Source organism: Theropithecus gelada, chromosome 1 (genome assembly GCF_003255815.1).
Source record: "Theropithecus gelada isolate Dixy chromosome 1, Tgel_1.0, whole genome shotgun sequence".
Taxonomy (NCBI): Eukaryota; Metazoa; Chordata; class Mammalia; order Primates; family Cercopithecidae; genus Theropithecus; species Theropithecus gelada.
In genome coordinates this window covers 93688506-93702738 of record NC_037668.1, presented here as the reverse complement: position 1 = coordinate 93702738, position 14233 = coordinate 93688506, and the positions used below count along the sequence as shown (strand labels likewise).

The 14233-nt window shown below is 35.7% G+C and overlaps 1 protein-coding gene across 3 annotated transcripts in view; it reads right to left on the bottom strand.

Moving 5' to 3' along the window:
• The window catches only part of PDE4B (phosphodiesterase 4B), a 586012-nt gene that overhangs the window by 517572 nt on the left and 54207 nt on the right, over nucleotides 1–14233 (bottom strand). The window lies entirely within an intron of this gene.

The following is a 14233-nucleotide window of genomic DNA, read 5'->3' as shown; positions in this document are numbered from 1 at the left end:
TATAAACCTACTTGCAAGAATTTCAGCAAACTCAAGTGGAATAAATACAAGAAAGGTATATCACACACTTTATATTTAAATTGCCAAAGGGTAATGATAAATACAAATACTTAAAAACACCCAAAGAAAAATAAGATACATTACTTACAGAGACACAAATATGTATGCAGCAGTCAATGGAGCCATGACTTTAAAGTGATGAAGAAAAAACTGACAATCTAGAATTTTATACCTAGAGAACATATTTTTTAAGTGAGAGCAAAATAAACACATTCAGGAAAAAAAAAGCTGGGAGAATTTAATGCCAGTGGATATGCACTATAGGACATGTTAAAGAAAGTTCTTCAAACATAAAGAAAAGAATCAATGAAAATGAGTCCACAAAAAAAGATGAAGAGCTTGAAAATTTGTAAATATATGAGGAAATATAAAATAAATTGTTTCTCATTTTTAATTTCTTTAAAACAAAATTTACTATTTAAAGCAAAAAAGAACATGTATTTATTATGTATATATTAAATGTATGTATATATTTGCATATACATATAAGCAAAACATATGGTATTTTAAAAGGACAGGAGAGGACAGGTAGAAGTATAGGTGGGTTGGGGTTCTTATGTGTGAAGAGGCATAATGTTATTCAAAGGTAAACATGATAAGCATTTTATAAACTTTCTTAGATCATCTATAATCACCCTAGGCTCTCATGTGGACCACTGAGCACAGAAAACTATGTGAGTGACTGTTTTATTTATTTTCCAAAGGATGGTCAATAAATAACTCCATATTGGGCAAATAAGAAAGAAAATAGTTCATTATATACAACAGATGTCTTAGGGTATTAGTTTAATTCTGCCTTTAAACTCAGATTGAACAAAGCTGCCCTAGAACAACTTCTTAAAAATAAATTGGCCGGGCGCGGTGGCTCATGCCTGTAATCCTAGCACTTTGGGAGGCTAAGGTGGGCAGATCACAAGGTCAAGAGATTGAGACCATCCTGGCCAACATGGTGAAACCCCGTCTCTACTAAAAATACAAAAATTAGCTGGGCATGGTGGTACGTGCCTGTAGTCCCAGCTACTCAGGAGGCTGAGGCAGGAGAATCACTTGAACCTGGGAGGTGGAGGTTGCAGTGAGTCAAGATTGCACCACTGGACTCCAGCCTAGCGACAGAGTAAGACTCCATCTCAAATAAAAAAATAAAATAAAATAAATCAAAGGGTTATAATACATAAGCTAATAATGAAGAATAACATAAAATATTTTTAAATACACAACTAAAATAAAAGAAGTCACAAAAAGAATAAAACAGGAAAGACAAATAGAAAATAAATAGAAATATAGTAGATTTAAACTGAAATATATCTATAATAACATGAAATAAAAGTTTAAATGCTCCAATTAAAATGCAGAGATTGACAAACTTGATTAAATAAAGAGAAGGATCCAACTTTATGCTGTCTACAAGAAAACCACTTAAAATGTAAAGTTATAGATACATTATAAGGAAATGACAAAAAAAGATATACCACAAAAATTGTAATCAAAAGAATACTGTTTTTAACATTAGACAAGGTAGACTTCGAAACAAGGAATGTGATCAGGACAAAAAGAAGCATGTCACAATGATAATGGAGTCAACTGATCAAGAGGGCATACAAATTGTAAATTTTTATGCACCTAATAACAGAACTCCAAAAAACAAGAGACAAAAACTGGCAGAACTGAAAAGGAAAATAGCTAAATGTACAATTGTAATTGCAAAATTCAACACTCTTCTCTCAGTGATTGAAAGAACAAGCAGACAATCTATAAGTATAAATAATTCTTAAACATTATCAATAAATTTACCCAATTGACATTTATAAAATATACACCCAATGACAATAGAACCCAAATTTTCTTCAAGTATATGCGAAGTGTACCAAGAGATACAATAGCGTGGACCATAAACAAGTCTTGATTAATTTAAAAGAACTGTAATAATTCAAAAGATGTATCTGACCACAACAGAGTTATACTAGAAATCAGTAGGAAAAAAATCACATGGAAATCCCCAAGTAAATGTAAATTAGAAAAAGTATTAAACTGAATAAAAATGAAAGTAAAACATACAAAATTATGTGATAAACAGCTCAAGCAGTGTTTACAGTGAGAGACATGGATTTAAATTAGAAAACAAGACAGAAAAGAGGAAAGATCCAAAATCAATCATGTAAGCTTTCATATGAACGTTGTAGAATAAGAAGAGCAAAGTAAGCTCAAAATAGGTAGAAGGAAAAAAAAGATAAAAACAGAAGTTAATAAAATAGAAAAATAAATGGAAATAAAACAGGTGTTTTGAAAACATTACAAATACTCCCATGTCAATTAAATATTGAATTCTTTATTAAAATCTGAACAAGAACTACAAAAGTTTCTGAACTCAGATTGCTTGATTGAAGAATTCTAATATTTAAGTAAAAAATTATAACAATCCTAGTTAAAATCTTATAGAAACCCGGAGAGGAGAGGAAAAATCTCATTTCATTTTACAAGGTTAGCATAACCCTGATAGTCTAAGCAGAGAAATTAAACCAATAAAACTACAGATCCATGTCTTTCATGAAAATAGATATAAAATCTTCAAAAGTTCTTGGAAATAGAATCCAGCACTAAACAAAAAAGGGATAATATACCATAATCAAGAAAAATTTACCCTAGAGACGTAAGGCTGATTTCATATTCAAAAATCAATCAGTGTAATTCACTGCATTAACATGGTAAAATACTTTCATCTCAGTAGATGCAGAAAAAGAGTTCCTGATTAAGACATATTTAAAAACTCTCAGAAAACTATCAATAGAAGAAGCATCTATCAAAAACCTTTCTAACATCCTAGTTAATGATGAAAGAATGCTTCCCCCTAATATTGGATAACAAAGATGAGAACTCCAATCTCATTACTCCTATTCAACACTAGAGTAGTAAGTAGTGAAGCAAGGTGATAAAAGAAATAAAAACCATACAGACAAGAAAAATAGAGAGAAGAAATAGAAGAAACCTTTAAAAAAAATAGAAGAAACCTTTTAGAACCACAAGTATATTTAACAAGGACTCAAGATTTAATCCCAATATTTTAAAAATTATGTTTATTTCTATATACTAGCAACAAATAGTTGGAAAATAAATGTTTAAATGCCACTTAAAATAGCATCATAAACCACGAATGATTTACAAATAAATTTAACAATTTATATGTGCACTTGTACAATGAAAGCTACAAAACACTGTGGAAAAAAAGACCTAAATAAATAGAGAAACATGCAATGTTCATTAATCATAAGACTAATATTGTTCACATACAGAAACATACAATGTTCATTAATCATAAGACCAATATTGTTCACATATTAGTTCTCTTTAAACTTATGTATAGAGTCAACATAATTCAAATCAAAATCTCAGCAAATGCTTTTATAAACATTAATAATATGATTCTAACATGTACATAGAAAAAAATGTATATAAATACAAAAAAATAAAAAATGCTAAAATAGCAAAAACAGTTTTAAAAAGGTACATATTTGGAAGACTTAAACTGTTGGATGGCAAATCTTACCATAAAGCTGCTGTAATCAAGACAGTATGGTATTGGCATAAGGATAAAACATACGTTTATGAAACAAATTAGAGAATCCAGAAACATATCAAGCATATTTGGCCTATTGATTTTTGACAGCATCTAAACTAATTCAATGGGAAATAGAAAGACTTTTTAGCTAATGGTTTTTAGGACAATTGGGTATGCCTTGGAGTAGGGTGACAACTCATATTCATATACATGTGAATATGTGAATACAAATACAAGTATTATCTCACTCCATACAAAAAAATTAATCTGAAATGGATCACAGACCTAAATGTGAAAGCGAATACACTAAAACTTACAGAATAAAACATGAAAGAAAATATTTGCTACCTAGGTAAACATTTCTTAGATAGGAAAGAAAAGCACGAACTGTTAAAAACATGTTAGACTTTATCAAATTTTTAAAATTCTGCTCTTTGAAACTCATCGTGAACAAAATGCAAAGGCAAGATACAGACTGAGGGAAAATATTTGTAACCTATATTTGACAGTGCACCCACATCTAGAATATATATATACACAGCCACGCAAACACACCTATACACACAAATACACACAAACACACTCTTAGCTATAAGAAGACAAACCAATAATTCTTTTTTGTAATGGACAAAAGGTTTGAACAGAAACTTCTCATAAAAAGATATACAAATGGCCAATTAAAGTAACTATCCACATCCTTCACCATCAGAGGACTGTGAACTAAAACCAAAAAGTGATACTGCATCAAACTCACTACAATATCTACACTGTTCACTTACACTATGCACTACAAATTCACTACAAAAAGTACAGAGTGGGCCAGGTGCAGTAGCTCACCCCTGTATTCCCAGCACTTTGGGAGGCTGAGGTGGGTGGATCACCTGAGGTCAAGAGTTCTAGACCAGCTTGGCCAATGTGGTGAAACCTCATCTCTACTAAAAATACAAAAATTAGCTAGGCATGGTGGCAGGTGCCTATAATCCCAGCTACTTTGGAGGCTGAGGCAGGAGAATCACTTGAACCTGCGAGGCAGAGGTTGCAGTGAGCCAGATCAGTCACTGCACTCCAGCCTAGGCAACAGAGCAAGATTCTGACTTAAAAAAAAAAAAAAAAAAAAAAAAAGTACAGAGCAATACTACTAAGCATTGGTGGTGATATGGAGTAAGTGAAACGCTCAGGTATTGCTGGTGGGAATGCGAATGGTGCAACTACTTTGGAAAGCAGTTTGGCAATTGCTTATAGAAACATACAGTCATAACACGTAACCCAGCAACTGTGCTGCTATGCATTTACCAAGCGTGTCAATTACCAATTTATTGACCCTCAGTTCCATATCCAATTTGCAATACCTGGCTGTAATAATCGAGCTAAATCCTATAAATATTTATTCTTTGCCAGGTGTCACAACCCTTTGTAACAAAGGGTTCCAAAAAGACAATAGAGAAAAGGCGGGGTTCTTGTTCTGGTTCTGGTATATTTCTTGCATCAGACTCTCAAAATGCACAGTTATTTTTCTTTCCTGCAGTGTCCAGTGTCTAAGTGTATGACATGTTCTCATGACCAGCTTCCCTTGGCATTCCCTCAGGTAGCTTTGTAGTGGAGTGCCACTGGCACGGAAGATTCCTCCAGGGCCCATAGAGTGGGATCCCCACCAGTGCCACCTGTTAAACACATTCCCTTGAATGGCATACACTGGCACCCAGAAAGGTCACTGGCCAGACAACTCCACTTAACCAGTTTCTTTCAACACCTCCTCAGGATGCTTCTCAATGGAGTACTGCTAGCCTGGCACCTCCCTGTTCTCAGCTTCCCCTGAAACCCCTTTAGGATGTTTCCTTATGGAGTGCCACTGTGAACCTGCTCTGGGTAAACAGCTTTCCTTGGTAACCCAGACAATCATCTCCCAGTAAGTGTGATGAGTAAGGCACCTCCAATTCAACAGCTTCCCACTTGGGTATCTCTCCAGTGAGTTTTGAAGTGCAGTTCCTTTTCATCAACACTTACCCCTTGCACTTCTGAAGGCAGATAGCCAGTACAGTCCTGTTGGTGAGACACTTTACAGAAATACCCCACTGTCTATTGAGCCATGAGCATGCCCTCTCAAATAGAGTGGTTGCTTCTTCCTATTCTGCTAACCCCATGTTCTTTAAAATTCTCTTTACCTCTTAATAGCCAATTTTCCATTACTCCAATGGTCTAATAATAGTATTCCATTAATAATTATTATCTATTAAGTGATTTTAATAATATTTTAAAATTAAATATTCCCTAAACTGTATGGTTTCTGTCTCTTGATTGGACCCTGACTGATATACCAAGAGAAATAGAAACTTCCTTTCATCCACAATAAGACTATTACACAAATATTCAGAGTAGCTTCATTCATAATAGCTGACAGCTGGAAAGAATTCAAATGTTCATCAAAGGTAAATGGATGATTTGTCATATATCAATAACATATTGTCAGCAATATAAATGAATGAACTATTAGTACATGAAACAACAAGAATGAATCTCAGAAACATTTTGTTGAACAAGAAAGGCCAGCCACAAAAGAGAATATATTATATTATTCCATTTATATGAAACTTTGGAAAGAAAAATTAATCTATGGTGATAGCATATCAGTGTTTGCTTGGGGCTGAGGGTAGGGCATAAGAAGTGACTACAAGTTAGCACAAGGGACTCTTAAGATAACAGAAAGTTCTACATGTTGATTGTGGTTGACATTTCACAGACATACACATATCAAAATTTATCAAGCTGGGCGGGGCGCGGTGGCTCTCACCTGTAATCCCAACACTTTAGGAGGTGAAGGCATGCAGATCATGAGGTCAAGAGATCAAGACCATCCTGGCTAACATGGTGAAATCCCGTCTCTACTAAAATACAAAAACAAAAAAAAATTAGCCGGGCATGGTGGCACATGCCTGTGGTCCCAGCTACTTGGGAGGCTGAGGCAGGGAAATTGCTTGAACCCGGGAGGCGGAGGTTGCACTGAGCCAAGATCACGCCAGTGCACTTCAGTCTGGTGACAGAGAATGACTCTGTCTCAAAAAAAAAAAAAAAAAGAAATCAAACTGTACATTTAAAATGCGTCCATCTTATTGTTTAAAAATTATACATCATAGTTCATTAAAAAAATTAATGAATTCACAAAATTAATCAATATATTAACTCCCATTCATTTAATTTGAATGAAGTCATCTTCCTGAGCTTGCTCAACTCTTATTGTACTGATAAAGCTGAGTTTCCAAATGTTCCAAGCTCAGAGCTTGATGTCAAATGATGATACTATACTTAAGAACTGCCACCTTTCTGGACTTTCCCTTGATAGCATCGGCTTCTTAGTTCTCTATATGTTCAACACTTACACGACAGTAGGAATGACAATGAAGAAAGGACAATGATTGCAGTTGTGCCACTCACAGGCTGCTGAGAACTGCAGAAAATCATGGCAACTCACCAGGTTGCCATGCTTTAGAGATATCCATTCTGCTATAATCACAGTGTTTCAGGGACTTTCAGCAAGGAAAGAGGCTAAGAGAAAGAGGTAGCCCCACCAACTTGTATTAAATAAAGATCTGAAGGTCACAGCCTTCCAATCCGCTCACAGTAAGCCCACCACCACATTCCTTGTATGTTTGAATATAACACAGTGTCAATCCTGACTTCATACAGCCCCAGCCATAGCTGTGATGTTGAAGAGCCCAGCAATTGAACTCAGACTGCCTGAACAATATCCTGGCTCCACCTTTACATGTGATGTGATCATAGTTGAAAAGCTTAACCTCCCTATGCCTCAGTTCCCTCAGTACCTTTCTCATGAAGTTGTTGTGGGGCTCAAATGAGCCCATGGGAAATGTTTTACAAAATGGAAGACATATGATAAGATCTCAATACGTGTTATATATTGTTGTTATTATTAGTGTTATTTTATTGTCATGACAACTACAGTATTTAGAACAGTGATCATAACAAAAGCAAACAATGCTATTGCCAACAATATTAGAAAATATTATGACTCTTAGCAGAAAACAGGTTTTTTTTTAAAATCTACAACAGTTAATGTGGTCAACAAGAATTTAATGTCATATTGCTGCTTTGTTGTTACAATTCTTCTCACATTGAATCAGTATCAGGGAAGATTTACCATACACAAAGAATGTACTGTTTTCCCTGTAACTCTAAGTAAAGGTTATCATGGATTGGTACCCCTTATTAAGTTTATCTGTCAAGAGCTAAGAAATTGCTAATAGTACAAATTTATGATAAAAACACTCCATTTGTGCCAGACAACTGAAAACTATTCCTCTCTATAACTATAAATGAAGTAACCCAGACAAACACTAGATATACAGCTAGAATTCTAGAGCTTTCAGAATCACTTGCTACAACTCCAAAAAGTTTTGTAAATGCAACGTAGACAACAATATTCAAACTTGTAAGAATTTGCCTCTCTGTTTCAATCACAGCTACATTCTTAGCATCTTAGCTTCTTAACCCTTCATAAATTAAATTAACTCAAAACTCATCAACCAGGCATTCAAGGCCATTAAAAATATGTCAGAAATTATTCTTCTTTCTGAAACTTGATTTTTATTACTTCCTATGCCACAACCAAACTGACCTATTTCTTCCTCTCCAAAGATGTTGTATGATTTCTCAACTGTGTTCATTTTTGCTTCCCTGAATTACACAACCTTGCCCTAAGTTTTCCATTAAAATATACTTTATTCTATACTTAACCCAGTCTACTGAAGTTTGTTGTCAGCCCCCAAAGGGGTTGGGAAATGCAGAGCTCATGGACAGAAACCATACCCTCCTCTCTCTGTGCTTTCTCCTCACCGGAATTAAGGGAGAGTGGCTCCTAGAGACTCATTCGTAGAGAGTGGAAGGTCCTGACATCCACCCTGGTTGGATGCTTCCTGGGTAGAAACAACCTGTAGGCCTACCTAGTGCTGTCATGGAGTCGAACAAGATTAGTAAGAACTTAGAACATAACAACTGAAGTTTGAGAGATATGTGAACACAGGGATTGGAGCCCTCTTCCGAAAAATTGATTTCTGAAGAGGAAAAGCCCATAGAGGTGGCTAGCCAGGCACGGCTTAAAGATACTAAGATACAGTGTGGCTTTGAAGAACAAGACAGTAATTTACATCCCTATTCTCTAAGCCCCTGAATAGGGACTGGAGAAGAACTTGGGGGAGTTCACATGGTTTCCTGTAATGAGACACCCATCCAGAGAAAGGAGATGCAGAACTTAAGAAAAATTTGACTTCCTCAATCTGATAAAGATTAATTATCTAAAGTCAGATTAATCTGACTTCCTCAATTAAAGATAAAGGGTTCGGGGTAAAGCTAACAGCTACTGAGGACCATGCACAACACTTAGGTGGATATTGCTCTATATGGACAGAGATCAGAACTAGATGGAATATAGTTACAGCAGGAGCACTGTTCGGCATCATCAATATGAGATCAGCTATACCAAGAGCTCTGCTTCCCTATTCCTCATTCTGCCCACATTTCCTTAAACCAGAAGAGCTTCTTCACCTCAAAGAGTAAAACATAGAAGGTATCTCAGAGCCAGACCATATCTCACCCCTACAATAAAGTCAGGGTTACAACTCCAGCCCATGCTGTAGAGAGAGGGAGCTTTGACTCACACATGAGACTGAAGTTCTATACTGGGCTAGACTAAGTCTTAATAACTGAGAAGTGGCTAGAAAGCTATAGAAGCTAGCCAAGATTTTGTTAAAGGATGCTAGAAAAGGATCCACAGAGCAATGCTGAGAATTTAGATTGGAAAAATAAAGGCATTTCATGTTTGTATTTCAATGTGTGTATTTCTCAACAAATTATTTACAATTATTTATAACTGTGGAGAGAAGTACTGCATGTTGTTTAAGCTCACTTCTGAACTGCCAAAGTTATGTTGGATGTTATGTTGTACGCTGGGACATTATCCAGAGAATGAAAAATTGTCAGCAATTCTAATTAAAAATAATTTATCATGTCATAGAGGCCAGAGTACAGAAATGACAGGTGGAGATGCCCCTTAGACAGATGGGGATGGGCAGAACTCTTCACTGTAGTTGCGAATTCAGCAGCCGGGACTGTCTAGGCATACAGTTATCACTTCATATGTCAAACTACAACCCACTGAATTGATCCAAACCTCCGCAAAACTACTCCTAAATAGAGCTGCTTTACAAATCATTTACACCTCAGAATTCCTCTATAATTCTGTAATAAAAACAATTGGCCCAGTAGCTGCTTATGATTTCTGGAAAGCTGTCCAGCTGGTCACGACCTCTAAGCTTTGAGCCAAGAAGAAGAGAATGCCTAGTATATCCTCCCCACTTCTTTTTTTTTTAATCTCTTTTTTTAGTTGCTGTTCAAGTAATGTGTTTGTGGGGAGAATAAACTACATATTAAAGACAGCAGCCTTTTTCATTTTGGTCACTAAACAGTCTTGGAACAAAACTCCCTATAATAAAATAAATTACAAGAAACTCAAATTTGTTTTTATTTTGTTTTCTTTACTTTTTTTGAATTTCAAATCCAACACAAAATAAGGTAGTAAGTTATTGTGGCTACCAAGTAAATAGTAATGAATTAAACCAGTTTAGCTGGAAAGCTTCCATCTGTCTAAGAGAACACAACGGTCTGTAAGATGGCAGCTCTGAGACATTTATTTGCTAATGTTAGATCTATCATCAAGGCAATGCCAAACACTTCCATGTGCACTAATTTTATTCCTCTTCAAAAATGTATTTGTGTTTGGACTGCCTAGCTAAATTGTAGGATACCTGAAATCATAGAAAATACTTTCTTTCTCAATTTTGTTATCTAGTACAGCATCCAGTACAATCATTAATACCTAATAAATACTTTTATTCTGTTGACTTTTGCCATCTGGCCCACAAGGCCTAAATCCACATTTAGGAAGCAATTCAGAAGCATCAGATGTCAGGCATTTCAGATGTACCAAATATTATGATTATATATTGAAGACATGTGGATAAGAAATGTTTGAAGTAAATACAGTTAGTTTCCCTGAAGGTCAAACAGAAAGTAAAAACCAGGAAAAAAGAAACTGAACACCTGAAACTTTAAAAACAATCTAATTACGCCATCCACTCATATAAGATTTATATGGTAACTTTGTTATGAAAATGTTCTAAAATCGTCTTATTTCCACTTATGTCATATTCTGGAAACAGGCAAGTAATATTCAGTTTTACCAAGCAAACATAATGTGGAGATATGCCATTTTTAGAATAATTATATTTAACCAAAAGAAAATGTTAAATTATAGCTTCTTTTAAAAGTACATCTTTATCCTCAAAAATTTTGGAAGAATAATATGTTTGGATACAAAACTTCTTATTTGCAAATGTAAGAAAAAAGCAGACTTAAGGGGAAAAAAATGAATCCTGTCTTTCAACACCTACTGATTTAAATCAATCCAACAGACTGATTAAATTCATATATTTACTTAAAAACTTTTAGCCTTATTTTTCAGATTAAGAAACTCAAGTTTATATACACCAATGAACATTCTTCCATGACCCATAGTTAGGAAATGAAAAGCTGAAAGTCCAAAATGTATTCTACTTTTTAACTGTTAACAAGAGGTGCTTCTCATGACCCCCAGTGGCATTTGGTAGTGGGAGATTTTCATGCACTCTCTTAACAGCTGTGCCTTGGGGAAGGAAAGGGCAAAGTTTGCCATACAGGAATTAGAGTATCCAGGCTCCAAAAGATAAAAACAAATGATGAAAGAGAAGCCAGCAAATGAATCTTTGTAATTCTCTTCTTTAGGGGCCTTCCTAGGAAGTGTAAGTATGTCTCTCGTGTGTTGGAAGCTGGGCCTTCTCAGCCTCACTCTTGCTGGCAACTTCCTGAGTATACCTCCTATATAACCTCTTTTCTGCATAATTCCTCTGTGTACCTCAGGCCTTCAGAATAACTCCAGCTCCTTAGTATGTTAGAAAAGGCCCTTCAAGAAATGGTCTCCAATGGTCTACATCTCCAATCTCATCTTTCTCCTTTCCTTTACCCATATACATCCTACATATTTGATAGTTATCCCCCAAATCTATAAACTTTCAAATGCCGGTGCCTATGCATATGTAACACCCTCTGTCTGGAACTCCTTCCTCCACTTCCCTATCTTCCTGGCATGAGCTCCTATTCATCCTCCTAGATGTCACCCATTCTCTAAGAATGTCAATGTCTCTTCTGTGAAGATTCAGAAGTACCTCTTGTGCTCTGCATGCAACTCTATTACCATGTAACACAGTGTTTTGAAAATAAATACACACGCATGTATATGATGACTGTGAGCATTTTTAGGATACATACTTATTTTTCTCTGCCTCTATGTTGGTGGGTATTTTGCACTATTCTTGGCATGAAGTGGGTCTTCATTTATTTATCTGTTCAACAAATATTTGCTGAATTCATGCCAAGGGCTAAGTACCATCTTAAGCTTAGAGTAACAAGGCGGATGAACATTATAGGACTTAAATCCAGTGACACTCAACAAATATCTGCAGAATTAAATATTCCTTGTTACAGTTGGTATAAATATACCCAGTTATGAACCTCTGTGCGTGCTGGTCCTTGGGACAAAAAAATCCAAACCTCTCCTCTTCATGGATCCAAATTTAATTTGTCCTTCAACATCCAGGCCGTATTCCAAGTTCCCAAGTTTTACATGGCTGTTCCCATCCTCACTGACCTCAATAAGAATTAAACTCATTACCATTATTCCTTCCTTAAACAATTCATCCTTCTGACTTTTTAAATTTCTGCCAACAGCAACAGCATCCTGCCAGTGACCCACGCAAAAAAAAAAGGCCTGACTCATCTTTGCCTGTTATCTTCCTCATCCCCCTACCTCATCAATTGTCAGAGCCTGCTGCTCTGCCTCTGTGATGCCACAGAAATCTGTTCCCTCCTTTTGTTCCCACTTCACTCACTGCTGTCTAGTTTCTCATATTTCTCAATGGTCTATTGCTACAGCAGATCTTCTTACTTTGGCCCTCTCCTCATTTCAATTCATCCCAGGGTAAGCTTCAGAAATCACAGTTCTGTTCGTTTTTCCCTTGTGCATAAGTCTATAACACTTCCTCACTCTCTAAAAGATAAGGTTTGGACCCCACCCTTCGCCCTGGTCCACCTTTCTAACCTTTGTTGCTGTGGCTCCTTTGTGCCCTGGGCTCCAGGTAAAGTGGAAGATGTGCTGTGTCACAGGGATACCCTTAGCCAATGTCTTTGCTCCTGCTGCTCATCTCTACTATTAATAAATTCCACCACAGTCATGGCTCCACATCTTTCACAAACTTTATTTTGCTCTTTCCCTCAAACTCCCTTCCTCGGAGATGACAGAAAACTCTCCTTCCTCAGAAACAGCATGGCACTTTGCAGCTAATCATGATACAATATATGTTGTCCTATGTTTTAGTTGTTTGCATGTTTTATTATACCACTCAATTAGACTTCAAACCACTAAGAGCCAGGGATTACCAAAAGCGGTCACCTTAGAGTGCCACTTCTGTTCTCCCATGCAACTCTCTCATATATGAATTTCATATATGAATTATAATACTGAATAACAGCACTATACTTATTTGTTTTTGTATTTCTTGCAAAAAAAAAAAACCAACACTTTCTTAATGTTGAGAGACCATATATACTATTTATTAGTGTTTTTGTGTGTGTGTGTCTGGCAAGTCAGTACCCAATAAATATGCCTGGCATGACTGGATTAGCACAACACCTTGAAAATAGTATCTCCCTAATAAATACCTTAGAAATGATCTATTTCACTTGCAAACCATATAGTCTTAAATATAGCTTCCCTCTAATTTTCCATGGTGTAAGATTCATCTCTATGACTACTTCGAAGGGAAAGACTAAGTAGATTTAATATTTCTAATTAGATAGTGGATTCTTTGAAGAAAGTTACTGGTATATCTTTCACTATTTCCTTTTGTTATTGCCCCTCAGAATAGATAATAATTATCAATAAGTGTTCATTAACTGCTTGATGGTTTAATTATTCAATCAGGGTAGAAAACAGATAATAATAAAAAATGGCATTTCTCTTATATAATAACATATTGATGGTTTGTTGCCTAATTTTAATCTATAGATTAAAATTTTTGTATGCTACACTAAAAACTATTTTTCAAAGTAAAATAAACTCTAGAGATAATGTAGACCAGAGAGGTGGCAATATAGGCTTTTTTAGAATCTATTGAAGTTTGGATCCTCTCCAAGTAAAGAACATATTTTCAAACATATTTAAATCATTTTGCATACCATTCTAAGTAATTCAAGGCCTCCCTTGAGGCCTTAGATGACTGCGACTTCTGGTTCATAATCCATTTTGGGACCTCATGTTAAAGATGGAGAAATCCCTAGTTTGAGGACAGTAGGCTGCTTGCCCAAGATCACACAGCTACCTTACCCCAGACTCCTGCTCTTCCCACTATACTAACAATAGAAATGGTAATGAACTTTAAGTGCAATAATTCCTTCCTTCCTTCCTTCCTTCCTTCCTTCCTTCCTTCCTTCCTTCCTTCCTTCCTTCCTTCCTTCCTT